The 24,129-nt window shown below is 35.5% G+C and overlaps 1 pseudogene; it reads left to right on the forward strand.

The window, feature by feature from the left end:
- LOC149210771 (zinc finger CCCH domain-containing protein 24-like) overlaps positions 1-24,129 on the forward strand; it is a 148,779-nt pseudogene that overhangs the window by 67,264 nt on the left and 57,386 nt on the right.

Genomic DNA, 24,129 nt, shown 5'->3' on the forward strand with positions numbered 1-24,129 from the left:
CAAAATGATTGCCAACAACATGATTAATCTAGTCAATGATACATTTTATCTGGCAAACATGATTTCCCAATGCACACCGGGAAATATAACAACAACAAACATGTTGGAGCACAAGAATTACCCTGATCTGGAGAAACAAGTGCGGTTAATCGCTGGAGTAAATACCTTAACCGCCGATGCATACTGGCTCTTTCTGATTAAACCACATTCTCAAAGGTCGGCTCTTAACTGCCTAACAGATGCCCTCCGATACCTGATTTCCGACATTCAAGATGCCACATACGATGCACAGCTGACTTCACGCCTCAATACTCCACCAGAAGTAGAGCCAATGCTGGCGATATGTCAGCGAAGGAGTAAAGGCAAAGAGACCTCTGAATGAAGCATCGCTGCCGACTGCCAGATCACCAGAATACATGATGTTTTTTATTAATGCCAATTAAGTAGCTTTTCAGTTTCTAGATATTTAGATTAGTATAGTATTTATAGATCCTTTCATTGTTTTGGAAAGGGTCGTAAAATTTTGTAAAAGACTTAAAGGCTGAAGGTTGCACTATTGTGCTTCAGTCTATATTCTTTTTGAAACTCGACCATTGGTCCTTAATTTTACTTGGAAGGCTGTTTTAAGTAAATTGTGCACTATTGTCATTTGCTTGGAATGCTTTCTGGTTTGAAGGAAGGACCGCGACATAGTGATTAATATACTGGATTGAACAAACAGCTTACATGTTACTATTATCTGTATCTGTTCTCTTTTCTATTATATGAATTGCTGTGTTATTATCTTTGCTATTGTTGAATACATGTATGCAATATAACAGCAAGTCTTCATCTCATATCACTATTGAATGTTTTGTGATTTGTTATCTCTCTTACTCATGCGTGTATCAATAATATAAATGACTGAGTGCAGTAATTTGCTATTATCGCTCTGCATAACTACTTATGCAGAGAAATCTTAAATGATTTAAACATCTATGCTTATTGTTAGTGACATCTATATGCCTGCCAATTAAGCATAGACTATCAAATGCTGCATTCTATGAATCGATAAGTCCCGAGATTAGCTTATAGTTATTATATTTCTCTTGTAGTTTAGTTAGTTATTTATTATCACTTCATATCGTAAATCATCCATCCATCCCGTTTACTTATAATCTTTGGGAAACTGGTCCCATTATCCCCAGTCGGAGCCACTATTCCAAATGGAAAAGGAGCTGCACTAAGTTCCGGACCGGGTGGTTTCCCCGATGTTGTTGCAACGAATTTCGGGGCATCAACAGGTTGAAGGAAGGCAAAAATTAGGGTAACCAAAAACCACGCTCAGTCTGGTAGCTAGCCCTACCATAGCAGGAGAGGGCTCTCTCCGAGTCAAGTTCAGTGAATAGATGATCAAAAACGGTCTGAGATGACTTATAATGAAATATTTACCTTAGGCTAGTAAGTGAATAGGGATTGTGGAAACAATTTTCATGAATGACCGAGCTTCTCGGACGGTATGGGACCAACAATCAGCTAAGAACATAGAATTTAATATGAAGACACAGATTATTCCGTGAGGCAAGGCAGGTGAAAAGTGTAGCAATTTTAGTTTGAGGTAACACAGAATGAAAAGATTGCTGAAGAAAGTGAAAAGGGCATAGTTACATGAATCCTTTTCAACAGAAGAAGAACACTGAACATGAAATTTTCCCACAGGCAGAGCAATAAAAATTGAATTCTACCTAATCTCACTTAGAAAATTTCACTGGAAATGAGCATGAAATGAATTATGAAACATGGAGAAATACATATGAACACATAAGAAATACATTTGCTACACTTACAACCACAAGAATCTCATGAAATAGAGCCCCTACCTTTCATTAATTCTCTGTCAAAAATACACAGTGAAGAAACAGTGTTTATTTCCCACAGTCTCCAAAAAGTTACAAGCCAACCAACCCTTTGCAAATAGCTTGCATACAATATATAGAATGTTTAAGGAAGAGATAGAATGCCCAAGGGTTGGGGAGTTGCTCGAGTCATCACAAAATGGAGATGGAGAGCCAACCATCAGCTACAGGTGCAGCGCTACAAACATGACGTTTGGCTTGGGTGACCGTTTGCCTTCCTTCGCCACTTGGATAGAAGCCAATCTATAGAAAAAAAAAACTTTAAATTCCACCTTTTGTACCAAAAAACCGAAGTGTAGATGAGCGGGTGAACCGAAATTTTGCAAAACGGAAGCAAATTGGCAATTTTTTCCTCTGTGCGCCGCGCCATTTTCTATGTACATCACGCCACTTTGGGGCCTGTTTTGGGGCACTTTCAGGTGTTCAAAATGTGCCCAAGTGGGCTTGCTAGAAATCCTATCCTGTCTACTTTCTAACCCAACTGTAATTTTCAAATTTGGTGCTCATTTTCCCCTCCAAATCTCCATTCTCCCAAGACTGCTTTCTGTGTGTCAAAAAAGTGGCAGAGAGGCCATTTTTGGGTGTTGTTTGACCTTTAAGAGACATAGATCTTGCCAAATTTCTTACCCAGACACCATTAGTCATGATTTTCCATGCTGAATCCAAAACTACAAGCCATTCCTCATTTGGAGCTCTATAATTTTAGCGTCGTGCCAGTGGCACGACGCACAGGGAGAAAATCCCTGTTTTTTGCCCAAAAAATTACCATGTGACCAAAAATTCCCCAAATTTTTTGAAATTTGGGCTAGAGGATCTCTATGTGGTGTTATGATGGGCCAAGGAAGCCTCAGCCAAGATTCGAAGCTGATCTTGCTCTTTTGCCCTTTTTTCTTTTCTTGTTGCTTTCCTTAATTTTGCCTTCAAGTTCCTTATTCGGGCCTATGCACTCATGTTTCGCACCTTGTAACGGAAAGCCATGTGTCTCAGTAGAGCAAGGTCCTGGTCAGATTTGTCCAGTAGCCTCTCCAAATGCATGTTGACCCTCTCAAGGTTGGCCTCCCGATCCTCATTGATTGCTTGCTCCAAAGATGTGAGCGCAACCCTTCTTCTTTGAGCAGCTTGGCGATGCTCATGAATGTTTTGCAGCTCCATAACCATCTGTTGGTCCTAAAGATGCTTGTTTCTCTACTCCAAGTACTTCATGTTCCACATGGCCCTCTCTAAGTCAAGGTATAAGTCCTCAATCACTGATTGCTGCTCCTGGATTTGTAAGCTCTGCAGTTGTTGGTTTTGTATTTGTCTCATCATCATGGAGGAGAATGAGTTCGGTCTCTCTCTCACCTGATGGCCCTTCCTCCTGCATTATCTCCTTACCTTTGCTCTACTCTTGCGATGCTAATGTCAGAAGCGAGGCCCCTTCCACCCCGGGTGGGGATAACACTCGCTTTGCTGCTGCAAAGAAGGGTCTGCTGCCTTTCTGATAGGTGATGTATACTGGCATAGTAGCAGTCTCATGTCGCTCATACTAATTAGATGGGCCCCCTATCTCATGCTCTGCCTCTAATACCACCTGTGGAGCACTGAAGAAGTCACGGGAGATGAATTCCTCCCAAGAAATACCCTGCAATCCCAACTGATGGTCCACGAAAATCCAGATAAGGGTAAAGTTATAAACGTTGTTAAGGTGCTGTCAAGGGGTCTTGTGCTGCATGAAATTCTTCATCCTCTTTATTTTCCCATAGATGAAAAATGGGAGGTTCATCATCTGCACCCTGGTAAAGTGCATGAGAATCCTGATGTGATAGGTGTAAAAGCGAGAAAACCTCCCTTCACAACTGAAGTACTTCATGATCAATTTCATGAGTGGAGCATACTCATCTCTCAAAAATCTGAATGGAAAAGCTCTCGTGAGATGGCTCAAACAGTTGTCCTTAATGTAAGGCTCATAATGATGCCTCTCCACCTTCTTCTTCTTATGTCACTGCTCTCCAATGTGTGGTATGCCTGTTGCCACTAATATGGTTTCGGGTGTCAATGTGAAAGTGACCCCAGCCAAGATAGACTATCCTCCATGTAGGTGAAGTGCAAAAAGAGGCCAACTCATGATGAACTCTGACATTTTCCACCCTCTAACAAAATTCAAAACATGCTAAGTGCTGGAAACAAGACATAGAAAGAGGTCATGCCTGCAACTCGGTGAGGGTGTCTGGCTCATCTCTAAGATGTCTGCCACTCTGGTGATGTCTCCTAGGGGCCCTTTCTCCTGAAGTTGTGTCACTGTGGGTCTCCTCCTCATATTCTAATGAAACTTTGGATGCCATGACTGCTGTTTGTACCCTAGGTTTTGAGGCTGCCCTTTCATTCAAATGAAGCTGGTGGTTGCTTTGAGAATCTACCACCAAGGGGATAATTAGACAGGGAGTATTAGGAAGGGACTGATGTAATGGGAATAGGGGTTAAAGGGAGAGATTTGTCAGGGACTTGGGAGTAGTTTGGGTATAGTGTTTGATGGGGTGGGGTTTGTGTTGTTTGCAAGGTATGGTTTGGGTTTTTTGAGCAATAGGAAAGGGGAAAGGGAGTATGATTTTTTGGTAGGGTTAGGGTAGTGATTATAGGAACAATAGCATAGGGGAATGAGTAATGGGGGTAGGGTAGGAAACACCTTGGCAGCATTGTCACTGTAGCACAAACCCTAGGATCATGTTTTCTTTGTGTCTTCTTTTGTTTGCTTTATAAAAAAAATTGCGTTTGATTTATAGGCATAAAAACCCTTATATCACCCATAAAAATTGATGCACAAGGGGTGTGTAGAGCCTACCTTGCAAATAGACGAGCTCCCCCAAGAATTGAGGCGGTTTGGCAAAGTTTCGGGCGTTCTGCCCCTGTACGCTGCGCGCAAAGCCCAATGCGCCGCACACTGGGTATGCACTGTGCCTGTGGAAAAATTCAACTGCGGGCAGACTGCGTGTGCTCCGCGCCCTCCGTGTGCACCGCACTCCTGGTTATATGCGTCGCGCCCTCTAAAATCACCTCCAACTCACTCAAACACTCACAATCTCGCACTCACACCTTTGCAACGTCTCTCCAAGGCTTGTAATAGCACAATGCCCTTGATTTTATATAGCCTTGGGAGAGATGGGTTTAACTTTTGCTTCCTTGAAAACCCGTTTTTCTAATGTTGTGTTTTACACTTTTCACTTACTTTAAAACACATTGATTTTTACTTTCTCTTTGAAATTTTGGCTCAAATGATGAAATTTTCGGCACATCTTTGCAAGGACTATATGACAGGACATTTGGCATGGAAACCACGACTGCATTTGAAAAAGTCAACTGGCGATTTTTTGGAAAATTTTGTCATAAATGACACTGTTTGACTTTTCTTCAAAACAGAGTTTTGAAGAAGAGTCGAAGTCTATCCACATGACGATGAAGCTCTCTGAACCATAGCTATGTAAGGGCCTCCCTCTGGCTTGCATGGCTTTACTGGACATGTTTCAAAGACCAAATTGATGAGTTCATAGACCTAAACATAGAAAATGCCTTTTGTCCTTTAAAGGACCAGACCTTGATTGCCATGGACTTTGGTGATTATGGACAAAATACCTGAGCCAGCAGGAGCCAGACATGAGGGGGAATAATTAGCATGACTTTTTCCGTCAGATCATGGCATGCCCCTAGTGAAATGCAACTCAGTGTATGGAGCGGGACACCTAAACATGAAATGCATACAGAGTTTTGATCTCTGACGGAGGGCTGACCAGACCGACTCTAACAACTACAAGCCAACATAAAGGTCTACAAATTCAACCATAAAAGCTAGTAGTACCACATGAAAAGGGACAACATGAAACAGTTCAATAACTATCTCTATCTTCTTGCAAGAAGATATTTGTATTTCTTAAATTAAATATGAAGTTAGTTTTAGATATTTTGTAATATTTTTTTGTATAAATAATTCACAATTCGAAGTATGTAGAGTGGATCCTCAGACATTTCTATAGACTTTCATGATCAAAAGACTATAAGCTATTGTATCACAATTTGGACCAGCAAGTTGGATTAATGAGTAAAGACAAGACATTTCGCAGGATTCATGTGTAGAGCGAAGTACAACAAGTATTTTCTCTTGTGTTAATATCTTTTTTCAACTTTTTTTTCACAATATTTAATGTATCTGAAATTTGAATGCTATAATATGGAATGATATCTCAAAATTTGCTTCATTGCACTCTATCTTAACTATTATGCATTTTAATTTTTTCTGCAAATTATCTAAGTTAAGGAATTCTTGATTACGCCTTAGTTTAGGTAGTCTTTGTCTAATCTATAGTAAAGGATTCTTAATTCCCCTTTACTCATGATTATCCTCTATTCTTCATTTTAATCTCGGTCTGAGAATTCTTAAATGATCTCTCACCCTGATTAAGATAATTTCACCCATTCGGCTCAAAGACCTGCACTTTACTCTGCTAGCTTGCCCTTCAAACACTCCCTTTAATGAGTTAATTCTAGTTATATTTCCCTTCTTTGACTCCATAGCCCAATAGTCTAGAGACATCATTCTATCCATCTATTTTAAGGATTCCACCATCCAACCTTCAACACAAATCAAAACCCCCTGAACTTTAAGAACTAGCCTAAATCTCAGCAAACAAAGCTAAATCATATAGAGAGCCCTCTCCAAGTCAGAGGTTGGCTAGAGCTTATACTTAAAAGATTGGTTTGTGGTTACCTCGGTCTTTTCCTTCTTCTGATAACTTCTAGGGAAAAATTATAAGTGATAACATAACAAAATTGAAATCCATTTCCCATGCCCAATATCGTCATTTGGTTTATTCCCAATCTGGCACATTGTATGATCTCTTTCCTGATGCTCCGAGACTATCTATTGATCTTGCACCTTCCAAACCATGAGGGACACCACCTATTGATGGTATTATTGACTCAGTGACTCAAACCTCTAGTAAACCTTATTCTGCTTCTATGAAGCAGAAATTTATTTCGAACATTGCATCTAATCCTCCTTCGAATCCCTCTCAAAATCCTAATAAAAACTCTGAGGTTAATGTCATTTCATCTACCGCAGTAGAAAAAATCTCAATAGGTAAGTGTTTAGTCAATTTAGTTTCCTAAATTGATTTGCATAAACTATCAATCGAGGCTCGTAAGCTGATGAAGTGTAGTGCACTGTATGTGCTAGTTAACCCTTCTTACTTCGTTGTTTTGTATTGTTTTGTTTTGGGGGTTTCCTTGGTTCCTAATGATGTAAAGTATGAATTATGAGAAAGTGAGTCTAAATTTCCTAAAGTTGAACTAATCAAAATCTAAGTTAAAGGAATGAAAAAAAGAGCATCTATCCTATCTTGTCATTTAATCCTAAGTCAAAAATTAAAAGGTGAAGTTGTAAGGCCAATCGAAATAATTATAGAGAATGAAACTGACTAAAGCACTTTTCATTGTCCAAGCCTTCAATTTGGAAAGATAACTTTCTTGAGATGGCAAACAAGCAACTTACTGTACTTTATAGTTCAGAGAACTAAACCAAATATGCACAGAGTAACTAATTGATTTCAATCCTCGTGTGAAGTGAATGATTAACCATTTAGTTTAGGATGGATATCAGCTTGAAATGGTGACCAAAAACATTTATTCACACATTGCATTGGCAATCTGAACTAGGAAATAAATAACAAAGGAAACAAACCATAAGTAAGCTAATTAACAATGCATCCTTGTTACTTTTTCATGTTACCCTATTAAAACAAAACAAGTTTCATTTATGAAATAGATAGGAGAAACAAGACTGCACCATTGAATCCTAACATTATGCTACTGAACAGAATTAAAAGAAAACAAACTACATGGAATCAACCTAAACTACAAATACTACTAAAAGTAAATAATGAAACTAAACTGAATAGTAAACAAATAAAGAAAGAGAAATAAAAACCTACTTCAATGCAGGGACCCTTTGCAATTGACTGAGTTGAGCTGCTAACTAGCTGAAGATACTCTTTCAAATGATCGGTTGGTCAAACACGACTTCATATTATTAGCAGGAAAATAAGTTCCAAAATTACAGAGTTTTATGTCTGAGCTTAATACATACAAAAATTTGAACTCCTTCTTAGCTCTATACAACTGATATTTAAAGAAACATTCCTAACTGTCTTTTGAGATAATTTAGCTACAAGTGGTCTCCACATATTGCAACAGATCTGCATAAATGGTTGATCAACTACAGGTAACTTTAAGTCAGCAAGATAGTTGCATGAAACTATTATCACTGGTGGCTGGTTCGAGTTAATACTGCAAAAAAACTGTCGGATTTATTAATTAGCCACAAAGAGTGGACACAGAGTCCTATTTCTCCCTGGTTTCTTCATTTGACTCCACCTTTGATTGTGGTCTTGAGTTGGCTTTTTTGTCGATCTGGGATGGGTGACTAAGATAGGATCCATGGCGAGACAATTCCAGAGATGCCCATGTGGTTGGTTTCCTCATTTGACACCTGTAATTTGTTCAACCATGGAAGTAGCTATAGAACACACAGTTAGCTACAGAATGGGCTACATTTCATAGCTAATTTGCAAAAACTTATTTCAAATCAAAAAAACATAAACTTATAACATGTCAATCATTTAGTGTCTTCCTTGAGACAAAATCTATCATTTATCAGTGATGGGGCTCTGTCTTTTATGGAAAAACAAGAGAAAGAAGTGAGAAAAGTTGTCAAAGAGAGAGTAATTCTAAGGTCCAACATACCCCCACTGAAAAATCATTGCATGTCCCCATGCAATTTTGCCAAAACTATGAACTCTTCTTTCCTATTTCATCCGCTCAAATACCTCTGCTAGTACATCTAACTTTTTTCTCTTGCTCCTCTTTGAAGTGACTTCCATCCTGGGTTTCTTCATGAGAAGTCTGTATTTAAGGTTGATGACTATTTTATTCAAGTTTCTATTCTTCCTCTTCAACCTCCTATTCTTCTTGTACCATAACCCTAGTTGTAGTATTGTATTATCATGAATGGCTTTATCCAATTTGCTTTGTTCCTTCAAGGTTTCATTTTCTTTCTTGATATGCTTGTTCAATATCTCTAACTCATAGATTTCCTGTTTGAGAGAGTCAGTCAGAGGTTCTTGTGGATTGACAGGTTGTTTTGGATTGGCTGAGGATCCTGGATCCATTGAGGCACTTTTCTTTTCTAGTAATTCTATGTAATCATAATTTTTTTGCTCATTGGGTCTATGCCTGGGGATCTTTTGCTGGGGATGCCTTCAAAATATTGTTTAGGAGAGTTTTGAGGAATGTATGTAAACGTAACATTTTCAAGAGATGGCATTGGGGTTTCTTCTTCTAGGTTTATGAACTTTGTTCCCTTTGTTGATACATTCTTTACCATACCTCAGAGTCTAGAGCTCCTTCTAAGTTGTACGGGGTTTATGTTCTCCTCCTTTGTACCCTTTTTCTCCTTTCCTATCTTTTCCTTCCTCTTGATTTGTTTCCTAAGCTCTGTCATTTTTTCAAAGATTAGTTGTTCATCATCTTGTTGTAATGGAGATTCAGGTTTGTTCTCAGTAATTCCACCGGCTTTCTTTTTTATCTTCCTCTTTTGCTTGATTTGATCCTTGATCTCTATTAATTTTTTAGAGATTGGTTCTTCATCATTTTTCTATACTAAGGGCTCGGGGTTTCTTTGAATGGTTAGATTAGTCTTCTTTCTCCTACTCTTTCTGATATTATCTTCTTCAAGAGATTTTGGTGCCTCTTGGAAATGGTTCCTTATCATAAAATTTTCCCATGTACCTCCTATTCTTTTCAGATGATACTCAACCAGTATTTGAACCAACCCATGATGGTACATGGTTGTCTCCAGGGACTCTATTTTCTTCTATACATTTGAAGCCATCCTCCTTAGACTGTTTAGAAGGAAGAAAGGGAGGTTGAGGTTTCCATTTTCTAGAAAGTTCATCAATAAATGCATATGATAAACATACATGCATCTGAATCTTCCCTCACAGGTAATAAATTTTTGTAATATCAAAAGCATGCTCCTCCATTTATTTTTAAGTGTTGAAATAGGAATTCATTTTCTAAACACAGTGACATCCATACCTAGGTTCTTGAGGATTACCTTCCATGATTCACTATGAAATTCTTTGTTTTTGAAACATCTCTCACCAAGTCTTGACAGTTATGTAGCCTTTGCTATGTAAGATTCTATTACTGTAAACTTAATGTCTCCAATCTCTACTTTTCTACCATCGAATGATCTAGCAAAATATTTTTTGATGTCCTTGTGATATACATCAAAAGTTTCAATGAAATTGAGCCATCCAGTCCTTTGCAGCATCTCCTTGAGTTGTTGGTACCCTTCCATGAACTTTTCCCCTATGGGCTCTGCCCTAACAATGAGTCCCATGGTCTCTGTTTCGTTGAATTTTCTAACCTTCAGAATTACTCTCCTGGTCTATGAAATGGACTGCTTGTGAGTATGGTGAAAAAGAGCTATGGGTTTACGTGGAATAAGTAGACAGTAAGGGTTTGGAGAGACATGAATACGTTGGTCACTTTGTAGTTTTGACCGTTAACAGATGGAGTTACTAGAGACCGTTTAAGTACGAAGTATGGAGAACGTAGTGGAGTTGTGGTATGATGAAATTATTATATACCATTTGGTATCGAATGAGGAAGACGTGGTGGAGATGTGGTATCATGAAGTGGTATTCAAATCAAATGATGACTTGTTAAGGAGACATATCATCATTCATATTATACATGACTTATGTTTATGACTTGTTGTTTGAAATAAATTTTCATTTTACCTTTAGAACTTAACCTTTTTCTTGATAATTCTTCTGGTGTTGATTCATAGGTACTTTGAGCATGGTTTGTATCCAAAACTTGATTCTTCAATTTCCATGCATTCATGATTTATTTGTGAGTTGTACAATTGTGCCAGAGCTGATAAGTAAGCTGTAGCTGTAGAATCAGATTAGCTGCGGAATGGAATCAACTGAAAAATATGAAATGAAGGAAAAGTGAAATATGGCTTATGGAATATGGATGTAAAAATAAAATGGAAGTGAGTTATGACAGTGAGATGGAATGAGATGTAAGATAAAATGAAAATAGGGTGAAATGGAGTAAAATTGTAAAAATAAAATGTAAATGAAAGATGACAGTGAGATGAAGTGGAACTATAAAACATAATGAAAACAGAATGAGATGGAATGAGAATATGAAATTGCAGACTCTATACTACAAATAAATGTAGCTTTTTGTCACTACTTATTACAGAAAGGAAATGGAAAATATGGGATGTTAGAAATCTTTGATTCTCACCCTGTATTTTCAGTATAATATGCCAATCAATGATTGGTTTTCAACCTTATACATTTATTATCATTTTTTTTAGGAAAAATAAAGACTAAGTTAGTGGAGAAGAAGGATTCTTCTTCACTAGCTTCATTTCAGAGTTATCTTGGAAAATCTTAATGAACTCCTCTCTTGAAACTGGTTTTTGATATATCTTCAACCGATGACCATTCACAAGAAGAGGTACCTTTTCCTCATCTATTTTTCTTATTCTTACTACTCTATTATTAAAGAATTTCTCAATCTCATATGACTCAAGCAATTGAGTCTGAAACTTCCCTTGAAAATGTTTAAATTTTGAATCGAACAACAATGCCCAATCTCCTGCTTGAAATTTCTTCTCCTTAATATATTTATCATGCCATTTAGCCTTCTGTTGTTGGACTATACTGGTTCTTTGGACTGCATCTTGCATGATTTCATCAAGTTCATTGAGTTGCTCCAATCTATGTTTCTGTGCCTTTGAAAAATCCAATCCCAATTGGACTGCCATCTTAAAGGTTTTGATTTGAAACTCTATAGGGAATAGGGCTTGTTTCCCATAAACAAGTTAATATGGCATATGTCCCATTGTGTTCCTCCATGTAATTCTATAGGCCCATAAGGCTTCAGGAAGCCTTTCTACCCAGTCTCTTCTATGTAGATGCATAGTCTTAGAGAGAATTCCTTCAATCACCTTATTTGTAGATTCAACTTGACCATTTGCTTGTGGATGCCAGGGAGTAGATTTCCTATGTTTGATCTTGCAATCTTCCACGAGACCCTTCACCAATTTAGATGTAAATTGGGATCCCTAATTTGTCACAATTTCTCTTGGAACACCAAAACGAGTGAAGATGTCCTCAAAAATAAAATTAACTATAGATTTTTTATTAGCAAAAGGTAATGATTTGGCCTCTACCCATTTAGTGACATAATCCGTACATACCAATATATACTTCTTTTGCTTAGATGAAGGATTAATTGGCCCAACAAAAACTAAGGTCCATTTTTTAAAAGGCTCAATAAGTACCTAAATTTGTAGTGGCATTTCATTTGAAGGGGCAAGTTTCCCTACCCTCTGGCAGCTGTTACACCACTTGACGTATTCTTTGGCATCTTTGAAGATGGATGACCAATAATATCCTAAAGAGAGGATTTTATAGGGTGTCCTCTTGTCAGCAAAGTGTCCACCACATGGCTAATCATGACATGCCTTAAGAATCTCAGGCATTTCATCTTCCCTAACACATCTTCTGATCATAAGATTTTGGCTTGTTTTATACAATTCATTATTGATCCATGAGTATCTTGAACTTATTTGAATGATTTTTCTTTTTGTTTTGGGGAACAAATGTGAAGGAAATTTCCCTGTGACTAAGTAATTAGCAATATCTGCAAACCAAGGAGTTTGAGTAGTTACTAAAAAAAGATATTCATCAGGAAACGCATCTTCAACCTGAGTGTCATCTTTGATATTTTGAATTCTGGACAAGAAATCAGCAACTGTGTTTTGTTTTCTAGGACAATTTAGCACCGTAATATTGAATTCTTGCAAGAGTAAAATCCATCTTGTAACTCTGCCATTAGTAATAGGTTTATTCATTAAATATTTAATTGCAGAGTGATCTGTATGAACAAAGGTTTCATACGCTGTTATATAATGTCTAAACTTGTCGATTACATGAACAACAACAAAAAATTCCTTTTCAATTACAATATAGCTCAACTCAGTGGGAGTCAAATTCTTACTTGTATAGTAGATGGCATAGGGAATCAAGTCTTTTTTTCCTAATACAGATCCCAGAGCTGCATCTGAAGCATTTGTTGAAATGTGAAAAGGTAGTTTCCAATTTGGACCTCTCAAGATGGGTGCTTCAGAAATTTTTGTTTTTAAAGTCTCAAATGCTAATTGGCAGTCAGGATTCCAATTTAATTCACAATCCTTGGTTAGTAATTTGGAGTGTGGGGATGCTATTTTAGTGAAATTTTGTATAAATCATCTATAATATCTTGTGAATCCTAGAAAACTTCGAACATCCTTTTGGAAATTTGGAATTGATAATTTAGAGATGACTTCAACTTTAGATTTATCAACTTTAATCCCATCTCTTGAAATGTGATGCCCTGAAACAATACCTTCTGTAAACATCATAAAACATTTTTCATGGCTTAGTGAAAGGTTTTCTTCCTTACATCTTTTAAGAACTCTTTCCAAATTTTCCAAAGCTTCTTCAAATGTATTCCCATAGACTGTAAAATCATCCATATCTACACAATCATGTATTAGATTAGAAAAAATTCCTAGTACTGCTCTTTGGAATGTTGAAGGTGCATTACATAACCCAAAAGGAAGTACTTAGTAGTCATAACTTCCCCATGGACAAGTAAATGTGGTTTTATCTTGATCTTCAGGTGCCACCTGAATCTAATTATAACCACTAAAACCATCCAAGAATGAGAAATACTTCTTACCTGCTAATATATCTAACACTTTATCTATAAAGGGCAAAGGAAAATGATCTTTAAGGGTAGATTTATTCAATTCTCGGTAATTGATGCACACCCTCCATTTACCATTCTTTTTAGGCAAAGTTACTAAAATGGGAAACCCATTGGCTTTCTGAAATTGGGTAAATGAAGTTTACACTCAATGGTTTTTGCAGCTCTTCTTTCACAATTTCCCTAATATTTGGATGCATTCTTCTCTAAGGTTGTTTGATAGGTCTAAAATTTTTCCTCAATGTAGATGTGATGTATACAATTCTTAGGACTAATTCCTTTCATGTTAGTATATTCCCATGCATATGTAGAAAAATGCTATTGTAATGCCTTGATTAGCTTTTCCTGTTGTAATTTCTCAAAGGTATTGTTTATGTTCAATGTTCTTCCTGGAAAGATTTCAATTGTAGAGCTACCAAATTCTTCCATAGAATAAAGAGACATCTGCCTAGATGACAAATATTCAATATTTGATTTTTCTTGAAATTGATCATGTTCATATTCTGTAGATGATTCAAAATTTTCCATTGTATTTAAGATTTGACTATCTTCACTAATATCTGAAATAGTAAAGAGAGGTTGAATGTCATTTTCATCATCAATCCATTCTTTGTCATCTATTTCTGTGATTGTTCTTATTGGAGGATATAGAGTGAATTTCTTTGTTGAATTCCCATTAAAAATATACATATCACCAGATCTACAACTAATGAAAGCATCAACTATGGCCAACCAAGGTGTTCCTAATATGAGTGGATGTCCTCCTAGATTTTTCTGGGGGGTTAAGACCATAAAATCAATAGGATATTCCTAAGAATCTAAGGATACTGAAATATCTTCTAACACTCCATCTGGTTTAATTACAGATCTGCCCGCTAATTGCAGTAGAGTATGGGTGTAAAGAAGATTAGGAATCTTGAGCTGTTCCATGGTTTGTTTGCTCATGATATTTGTTGTTGCCCCTAAATCAATCAATGTATTAGGAATTTCAACTCCATTGATGTGTGTTCTCACAATTGGACTTCCTGGATCTATATGTTTTTGTATGGGAATTTTTCCCATCATTATATTTGTTGTTTTTCATACCAGGTGAATTCTTTTTGTTTCTTTTTCTTTTCTTCCTGGTTTCTTTATGCTCAACTCCTTTATTGTTTTAGCTAGGATTGGAATCTCCTTAATGGCTTGTAACAAAGGAAATTTGATGCAAACATTTTTTAATTCATCTAGAAAATCATAATTAGGCAACATGATCTGTTTTTCTACTCCTCTATCAACTTGTAATCTTTCAGGAAAAGGAGGTTCAGAAGTAGATACTGGCTACTCAATGATAAGAGTTGAGTTCACTAGTTCTTTCTGTTTTTTATTTTTAGTAATTTGGTATTGGAGAGATGTTCCCTCAAAACTTTTATTGGGTTGTAGAGAATCTTCCTCAGAATTGTCTTGTTCCTGAATAACTACAGAAGGTCTTTCCTTTTCTAATATCCTACCAGATCTTAATTGAACATCATTGAGACCTAGAGGAGTGATCATATAAGTTGGAAATTGTTGTCCTTCCACCATGTATGTATTCTAAGGATTTTTATTGTTGGGGTTTGGTAATGGTTGGGTAGGTAGCTGATTTGGTCTCTACTGAAATGGCAATAAGGGTTGAGGACTTTGGTTCTGTTGTGGATTTTGTGTGGAATTTTTTGTGGAAATTTTAATGAAAGTTGAGGGTTATGATTTTGAAGTTGTGGTTGCTAATTTTTTTGTGGAATGTGTGGGGGAGGATAATTCTAATACGATGGAGGATATTGATAATATTGAGAAAATATCCCATAAGGATTTTGTACTCCTTGTGCCCAAGGTTGAGATTGAGATTAAGGTTGAGGCAAAGTTTGTTACCAAGAATTCCAATTTGGCAGGGGTTGTAAATACATCTGATTGTTAAATCCCTGATTTTGTGGCCCCTGCCATGGTTTTCTAGACAGAAAGCAAAAAGGTTTTGCTGAATTTGGAACTGTTTCTTCTTGAAAAATAGCCTTAAGACCTAGAATCGAAGGACAACCCTTGGTTTCATGATTCTATGAGAAAATCATACAAGTTTATATAATTTTTGCATCTAAAGGGCATTCTCTTAGAGCATGTTTTTTTTTTTCATTTTGGACATAAAATAGCTAAAGCACCAGTGTCAGTTTTCTACTTGTTTTGCAACTTAAGGGTGTCTATTTTCTCATTAAGAATCCCTAAAATATCTTTTTTGAATTCATCAAGCATATTACCAATTTCTTCCCTACTCACTGATCTAGTTGCAGATTTATTTACTCTAACAAGAGAAGGATCTCTTGGACCTTTCCCAGTTTTGGATTTTCCTCATGAGAGATTAACACATAATTCTCCTATATCATTTAATGGGAGTTGAGAGATATCTCCCTTCCCCATCATGTTAAGGATATCTATCCACTCATCTCTAATGGATTTTAATAAAAGAGCTTTTAAGGTATCTTCATCTAAATTGTCCATCTTTTCTTTTTTCAAATTATAGTTGAATCTCTCAATCAAATCCTCTAAATTTTCATCCTCTCTTTGCATCATTTTGAACACTTCATCTTTGTGATTGGTAGGCATGCAATAATCCAAATACCTATCCAATTTTTTTTTTTTCATGTCCTTCCATATTCTAATGGACTGAGTGACTAACCCCATGAACCACTTCAAAATAGCTCCTTTCAATGTTGAAGGGAACAACTTAAGGTTTTGAGAGTCTTCTAGATAATCATAGGTTCTGCACAAGGCTTCAAACTCAAATGAAAATGTTTCAGGATCCTCACTTTTTAACCCATGGAAGTTTGGGAGGATAGAAGGTGAGATATTTTTCATTGTGGCATTTGTTTCTTTATCCACTATAGTGAATCCAAAATAATTATATATTTCCCTATTTCCTCTTCCTCCTCCATTATTTCTTCTACCTCCTCCATTATTTCCTCTACCTCTTACTCTACCCCCTCCTCCAAATAGTGTGAATTCTCCATCCTCTCCTTCTTCTGCCATTATAGTTTCTTCAAGGTTAGTATAGGGTTCAAGCTACAATGTTACTTTCTCCTCCTCTGGTTCTTCTATTAATGGATATGGGAGAGAGGTTGTACTTCTTCTTCCTCACTAGGCATTCCTAATTCTTCAACTAAAATGTGCTCCCTTGTGGAGGTGAAGAAGGCTACTCCTGTTGTTGGAGATTCAAGATTTTTCTCCTCTAGGACTAACTTGGTAAATGAAGTAGGAGATTATTTTGATTGGATTTCTGCCCCTAGGATTTCAGGAGTTCTATGGATGGGAATATAAGTTTTGGATGGAGGTGTATATTTTCCTATTCTTAGTGGAGTAGGTGGTGTTGTAGGAATTGAAATCCTACCTCTAGCTATAAATCTACCCCTAGAGTCTCTTTCTCTATGCATATAAATTTTTTTTGAATGTAAGAGATAAAGTTACCTAGTTACACTTCCCTGGAAATAGTGCCAAAGTGTTCAGTCAATTTAGTTTCCTAAATTTCTTTGCATAAATTATCAACCGAGGCTCATAAGCTGATGAAGTGTAGTGCACTGTATAAGCTAGTTAACCCTTCTTACTTCGTTTTTTATTTATTTTTGTATTGTTTTTTTTTGCATGTTTCATTGATTCCTAATGATGTATAGTCTGAATTATGAGAAACTGAGTCTAAATTTCCTAAAGGTTAACTAATCAAAATCTAAGTTAAAGGAAGGGAAAATAGAGCATCTATCCTATCTTCTCATTTAATCCTAAGTCAAAAATTAAAAGGTGAAGTTGTAAGGCTGTTGGGCAATTTATTGGACTTAAATTGCTGCATAAATTATCAACCAGGGAAACTCGTAAGCTTGTGATGATGCCAGCACAATATATGCAGGAGTAGGAAACTAACCTATGTCTAACTAAATAATTTAATATTCAATATAATATGCAAGTGAAGAGGATCCTAACTAAGGAGGTCCTGGTTGTCCTTCCCTACAGTATCATAGAGAAATCATTGATTACATAAAACTAAAAAAAACTTGAAATGAAGACATGAGAATGAACTTAATTATTGTTTAGATTCAAGTAGAGAGAGAGACTAACTTAGTCTCTTGATTTTCCTCTCATGTACTAATCCAAAATAAACTAAGATTCATTCACAAGCATAAGAAATGAATTAACTTGAAACATGAAAGCAAAATGATGAATTTCAATTACCATATAAATCATTGGAGAGAGAGCCTAACTTAGACTCTTGGTATCTCCTCATATGATACTTGAAACATAAAAGCAAAAGAACGAATTTTAATTATCATGCAAATCAAATAGAGAGAGAGTCTAACTTAGACCCTTGGTTGTTCTCTCACATGCTGATAAGATTTTAATTCAAAACTCATTCACCAATCAAATCCTTAAACATCTAAACAATGAAATGAAACAAGATCTAATATGAAATAACATGTTTCTCTCATCCTTTTAGAGTGAGCTCAATTCTCTTAAGAACAAGATAAATTATTCCATGTACTACATTAAGAAAACTTATATCTAAAAACTACATAATGGAAATAAAACTACATAATAGAAATGTATGAAAAATGAAGCTTTATTCTATGCCATCATAAGTTGGATACAATGCTCTAAGAGTCCTCCCTTTGGGATGGAGGAGGTACTCATATTTATACAATGAGAGGAGATAACAAACTCATAATGATGATCCATTAATCTCTCTTTTAGTTCCATACATTTATCAACCATCTAGACACATAACCCTATCCTCCATGATTTCCTCCATGAGGTCCATGATCTTCTCCATGATCTTTTCCATGAGGTTTATCTTATCAAATTCGAATTTGATCATTCAAGGCCACATAAAGGTGTCTTGGAAGCTTCCTTGGAACCTACACATGTCACCAAAACAACCCACTTTCCATATATAAAGTAAAATATATTATTTTCTAATATTTAATCAAGAATTTCTCTCAAAAATGCTTAAAAATAAACAATATTTGGAAAATATGAATGAGACCCATTAATGGTGAATAGTAGGAAAAATGGAGTGACAAGGTGATGAATAGTGAGTGAAATAATGGAAGCATAGGTGAAAAATGTATGGTAATGAGTGCCATTTTTGGAGCCCAACATACTCCCCAACTGAAGTTCTTGCATGTCCTCATGCAAGCTACTACAATGACTTACTTGATTTGATTCTTAAATGAGCTTCCTTTTAACTTTGCACATCTTTGGATAACTTTTATTTGTTTGCAAAGCATTGACATATTTTAATGATTGGTTCTTGTGTTACAATCATTATTTACTTTGATCTCTTCTTAATGATTGGTTCTTGTGTTACAATCATTATTTACTTTGATCTCTTTTTAATGATTGGTTCTTGTGTTTACAATCATTATTTACTTTGTTGAGATCTCTTTTTAATGATTGGTTCTTGTGTTTACAATCATTATATACTGTGTTGAGATTAATCATATGCTCATCATTTTGTAGTAGTTTTTATTGTGGGAAGACTATGTGGGTTAAGATGTAATATGAATGAGGAAAAAGAATGAAGTGTAAAATTATCCCCTCCCCAACTGATGGTTTTTGGAAATTTTAAATGAGAAAGGAAATAGTGAAATAGTGGAATATTTTCCAAATATCATCATTTTAGCATCTAAAAAGAATTTCAAGATTAAAGGTTAGAAAACATCATACCTTACTTACCTAAGGAAGTGGATGAATCATGCATGTTCAGCTGCCACAATTCTGATCTGAAGCTTCTTCTTCAAGTTGTGGATGAAAGATGGGTCTGTGTTGTCGTATCGGCTGCTGGATCCTCTGCTACTAGATGATGAATCCGAGGAGTCTGTTGAACATGGCTGAAAGTCGTATCTGCTGCTGGATGATGAATCTGATGAGTCTGCTAAATATGGCTGAAAATCTATAAGGCTTGGAAGGTATACAAAATATATAAGTTACATTTCCCTCCCAGCCTTATTGATTTACTTGTCCTCAAGTGATGGCAAACTGAAAAACAATGAAAAGAAATTGGCTTCATCTGCTACAAAATATGGGTCTTCAAGTCTTCAACGCTCGATGGCACAAATCTTACTATGCGATTAAATGTGTCGATGTCGAACATAGAAAGAAGTTGTTGACTTAGTGGCTGTTAATGAATACCCCTAGCCAACACAAGAGCTCCCATCATTGATTCCAATGGGAGTCAGGATGCCTAACACATCTTTGTAGGTACGAATGAATGTGTCGTGGTCGAGTCACCTACAAGATCCAACGAACAAGGGATATTAATGTACTCCCATTGTTCATTGGCAAGAGTACTTGCCATTAAGGCATGCAAGCCTCTAGGTGTTTTTTCAATGATACTTAGACTCGAGGACTTTGACTCAAGCAGAGTTTTATTGCGGAAATGAAGGGGAATGGCAATGACATGGAAAATGACAATAAGGAAATGCATGGTGTATGAATAAGAACTCTTGCTGTGAAAAATGGACATGGCAAAGGTATGCTTTATGGACATGGACAATTGGTGGAAAATATTTTGCAAAAAGGGAGTCGCAAAGGAGTGGTTGTAGAGTTGGATTTGTCTTTAGAAACTTTCATGACTTAGTCTTTGGAAGACCAATTGTCGTCACAATGTAATCTCCTTATGTTCACTTGATTATCCTGTAACCTGTCAAAAAAACTTGGTACAAAGAAAACATAAGTGTGCTCTAGAAGAAATGGCCAGTTTCTTCATGATTCTTATGCAAAAAATTTCATACCAAATAAAACAAATTAAGGAGAGACAATGTGTTAAAATTGACGTGATCATGATTTTAAAATCAATCCATTCTTAAAATAACCATGGAAAGGTAATACTCCCTGTTGATGTTAGACGAAATATGTTCGACAAAAAGATTGGCATTAGAAAGATCTGTTGTGTTCTGCATGTTAGTATTTCATATAAAAGTATTCAACAGAAAGCTAGTATGAGTTTAATGCCAACATGAAGCTATTATCGTCATAAGAATCCTCCAATGAATTCTCGAAATGTGTCTCCAAGTATCCTATTTTTTTATTTTCATGTCTGCGTGAATTTTGTGATTTTTTTTTTTTTTAAATAAAAATAAATGGAAACATCATTTTTTATGTTGATTTTACTTCTTTTTTAAACAATAAATTAAAAACAAAAAATTTGTAATTTATTATTCAAGTTGAATTTTCTTTTGAAATTGTAGAATCAACAAAATTTATTTTGGAAAACCTAAAAATAAACTATCACTAAAATGAACTTAGTATTTTTTTTTTTTTTTTTTTAAGAAAATCCATTTCTTTTAATTGAAAATAAATGTAAAATAAAAATGTTGTTTTGATTTTTTTATTTGTTTTAACCATATTAATATAATTATAACATATTAATATAATTAATATACTAATACAATCATAATATATATTAATACAAGTCAAACATTACTTAAATATATAAATAAAAACAAATCAATTATTAAAAAAAAATTATAACTAAATATATACAAATACAAATCTAAAAACATATAAATGTAAATCAAAACAAATAAAAAAAAATAAAAATAAAAATTATTACTAAAAATATACAAATACAAATCAAAAGAAATCCAACATTTATAAATGTAAATCAAAACAAATAAAAAAATAAAAAGAAATATAATATATAACAATAAATACAAAAAAAAATTAATCTAAAAATAGAAAAGAAAAATCCAAACAGAACGATAATATTGGCAAGTGAAGGTCATATTGAACAATAGTGTCGAACAGGAGCACTGCTCTACATTGTGCTGCTGCAGGAGGGTCTATTTTTGCTGTTGAAGCCGTGAGGCTATTGCTTCAGTCAGACGCAGATGCTAATTGTTTGGATGCTAATGGAAGGAGGCTTGTAGATGTGATTGTGGTTTCCCCGAAGCTCTTTAATGCCAAGGTCATATTGAACAATATGATAAAAGCATAATATCATAGCAGGGCAAGGGGTTGGACAAAGGTTCTTAGTAGAGTTTCAAAGTATGGCAATACTGACTTGTCTGGACAAGGGTCCAATAGTCTGGGTTCGTTGCCACATCTCTCGTCATATTTTGAACCACAAAATCCTAAAGTGCTGATGTTATCTCCGAAGATTTCCGAGGCATCAAGGAATTGTGCTGATGGTATTGAAAAGAGAGAGTATCCTGTGGATCCTTCTCTTCCAGACATAAAGAATGGCGTGTATAGCACTGATGAGTTTCGAATGTATTCTTTCAAAGTGAGACCTTGTTCTAGAGCTTATTCTCATGATTGGACTGAGTGCCCATTTGTGCACCCTGGAGAAAATGCCAGAAGACGAGATCCTCGAAAGTATCACTATACTTCTGTTCCTTGTCCAGAGTTCAGGAAAGGGACTTGTAGACGTGGTGATCTGTGTGTGTTTTTTTTTTTTTGATTGTTGGTTGCACCCTGCTCAATATCGAACTCGGTTATGCAAAGATGAAACAAATTGTACAAGGGTATGTTTTTTTTTGCACACAAACCTGAGGAGTTGCGTCCTTTGTCTGGATTTACTGAATCAGCTGTTCCGTCACCCCGAGCTTCGTCTTCATTGGATATGAATTGCCTAACAACCTCACCAGATGTTGATAACCATCACTAATTTGGGGCACTGCTTGTTCACAACCCATCTGGACATCGACCCAGCAAGATTGCGCTGAACCATAAATGTTACTAGGCAGTTGGGGAGAATATGAGTCTATAGATATTGACATTATCGCTGCGCTTGAACGAAATCCGAATCCCATTTTATTTGTTGCAATTTTTTATTTGTTTTTTTATTAACTCATTCATCATTTGATGGAACCTGGCCACAACCTAGTGTACTAATATTGCATCTTCCCGTGGCAGTCTTCAAGTTGGTCTTCAAGCTAGTCGCCTCCGAGCATCACTTAATGCCAGAGATGTACCTCTTGAGGAATTGACCTTGGATTCGGATTGTGAAGGGCGACTTATAAATGATTTTGCTTCTCTTTCAGGATCTGAAAACACCATCTTGAGGTGTGCATCCTGCCATGATATGCCACGATGTATATATGTCCAGTGCGATTTTTTTTTTTGAAATGCTGTTATCTGGCAAAACACGGAAGGATTGTAGAGGACTATCGATCAAGAGAGCTTGAAGATCCAGTCCTATCAATACCTTGGTGGAATGTGTCGAGTGAATATGTGGAGAAGATGCAACAACGACAGCAATATCGCATCCTCTGGCACACATATCTCTTGAGCACCATCTTGGCCGATGTGAAGTTAACAATGAATGCCGTGTTAAATTTCCTGTATACCAATTCCCAGAAAAATTTAAAGTAAGGAAATTGTGGATCTAATCCAAGGCCTGTGGGAGAAACAATTAAGTTCATTCTGATCTTATGCTCTTCATAGGTATCATCAACCAGAACAATGCAAACTGTATCCTTTCTCTTTTTACCCTTATCAAGAATGGTATCACCCAGGAAAAGCTGCAATGTTTCCAAAAAGTTGTTTTTGTTTTTTTTAATATTTTGTTTTTTTTTTTTTTATATATTTTGCATTTGTTTCAAAAAGTTGTTTTTTTTTATAAATGTTTTGCATTTTTAATTATCTAAAAAACAAGGAAAAAGAAAAAAAACAAGGTTTTTTTTTTTTTTTTTTTTATTTTTTTTTTAAACACAAAAGAAAATGGTTAATTATTTTTTTTAATATCTAAACATAACAAAACAAAATGGTTAGTTTTTTTTTTTTTAATAATAATAATATATGTTATGATACATATAGTATTATTATTTTGTGGAATTTTTTTTTTTAATCTAAAATTAAAAACTAATTTTTTTATTTTTTAAAAAACATCTAAAACTAACAAACTAAATGTTTTATTTTTTATTTTTTAAATCTAAAATTAAAAAAAACTAAATTTCATCTTAAAAAATAATTTAAAGATGTTTTTTTTATTCACAAAATTCTCTATTGTCTCCGTGCAAATTACTTCTCCAGCAAGAGTTTTTTTATTTGAACAAAATCAATAGATTCTCTGATCTTCCTGATCGCACGAAGCGCAGGGAGAGAGCATACTAATTGATTGATTCGTTTTTATTCATGCAGGGGGGGTTTAAAAAATTATTGAATTTAAAACTAGCCTCACAAGTTATTTTTTTCTAAAGAAAAATACTAGTACTAAATTAAATTTCTAATGCCTAATCCGTTAGCACCATCCCCGGCAACGACGCCAAAATGTTGGGCAATTTATTGGACTTAAATTGCTGCATAAATTATCAACCAGGGAAACTCGTAAGCTTGTGATGATGCCAGCACAATATATGCAGGAGTAGGAAACTAACCT

Source organism: Pinus tabuliformis, chromosome 1_2, assembly GCF_031772625.1.
Source record: "Pinus tabuliformis cultivar Carrire ecotype Pingquan chromosome 1_2, CPIR1, whole genome shotgun sequence".
Classification (NCBI taxonomy): Eukaryota; Viridiplantae; Streptophyta; class Pinopsida; order Pinales; family Pinaceae; genus Pinus; species Pinus tabuliformis.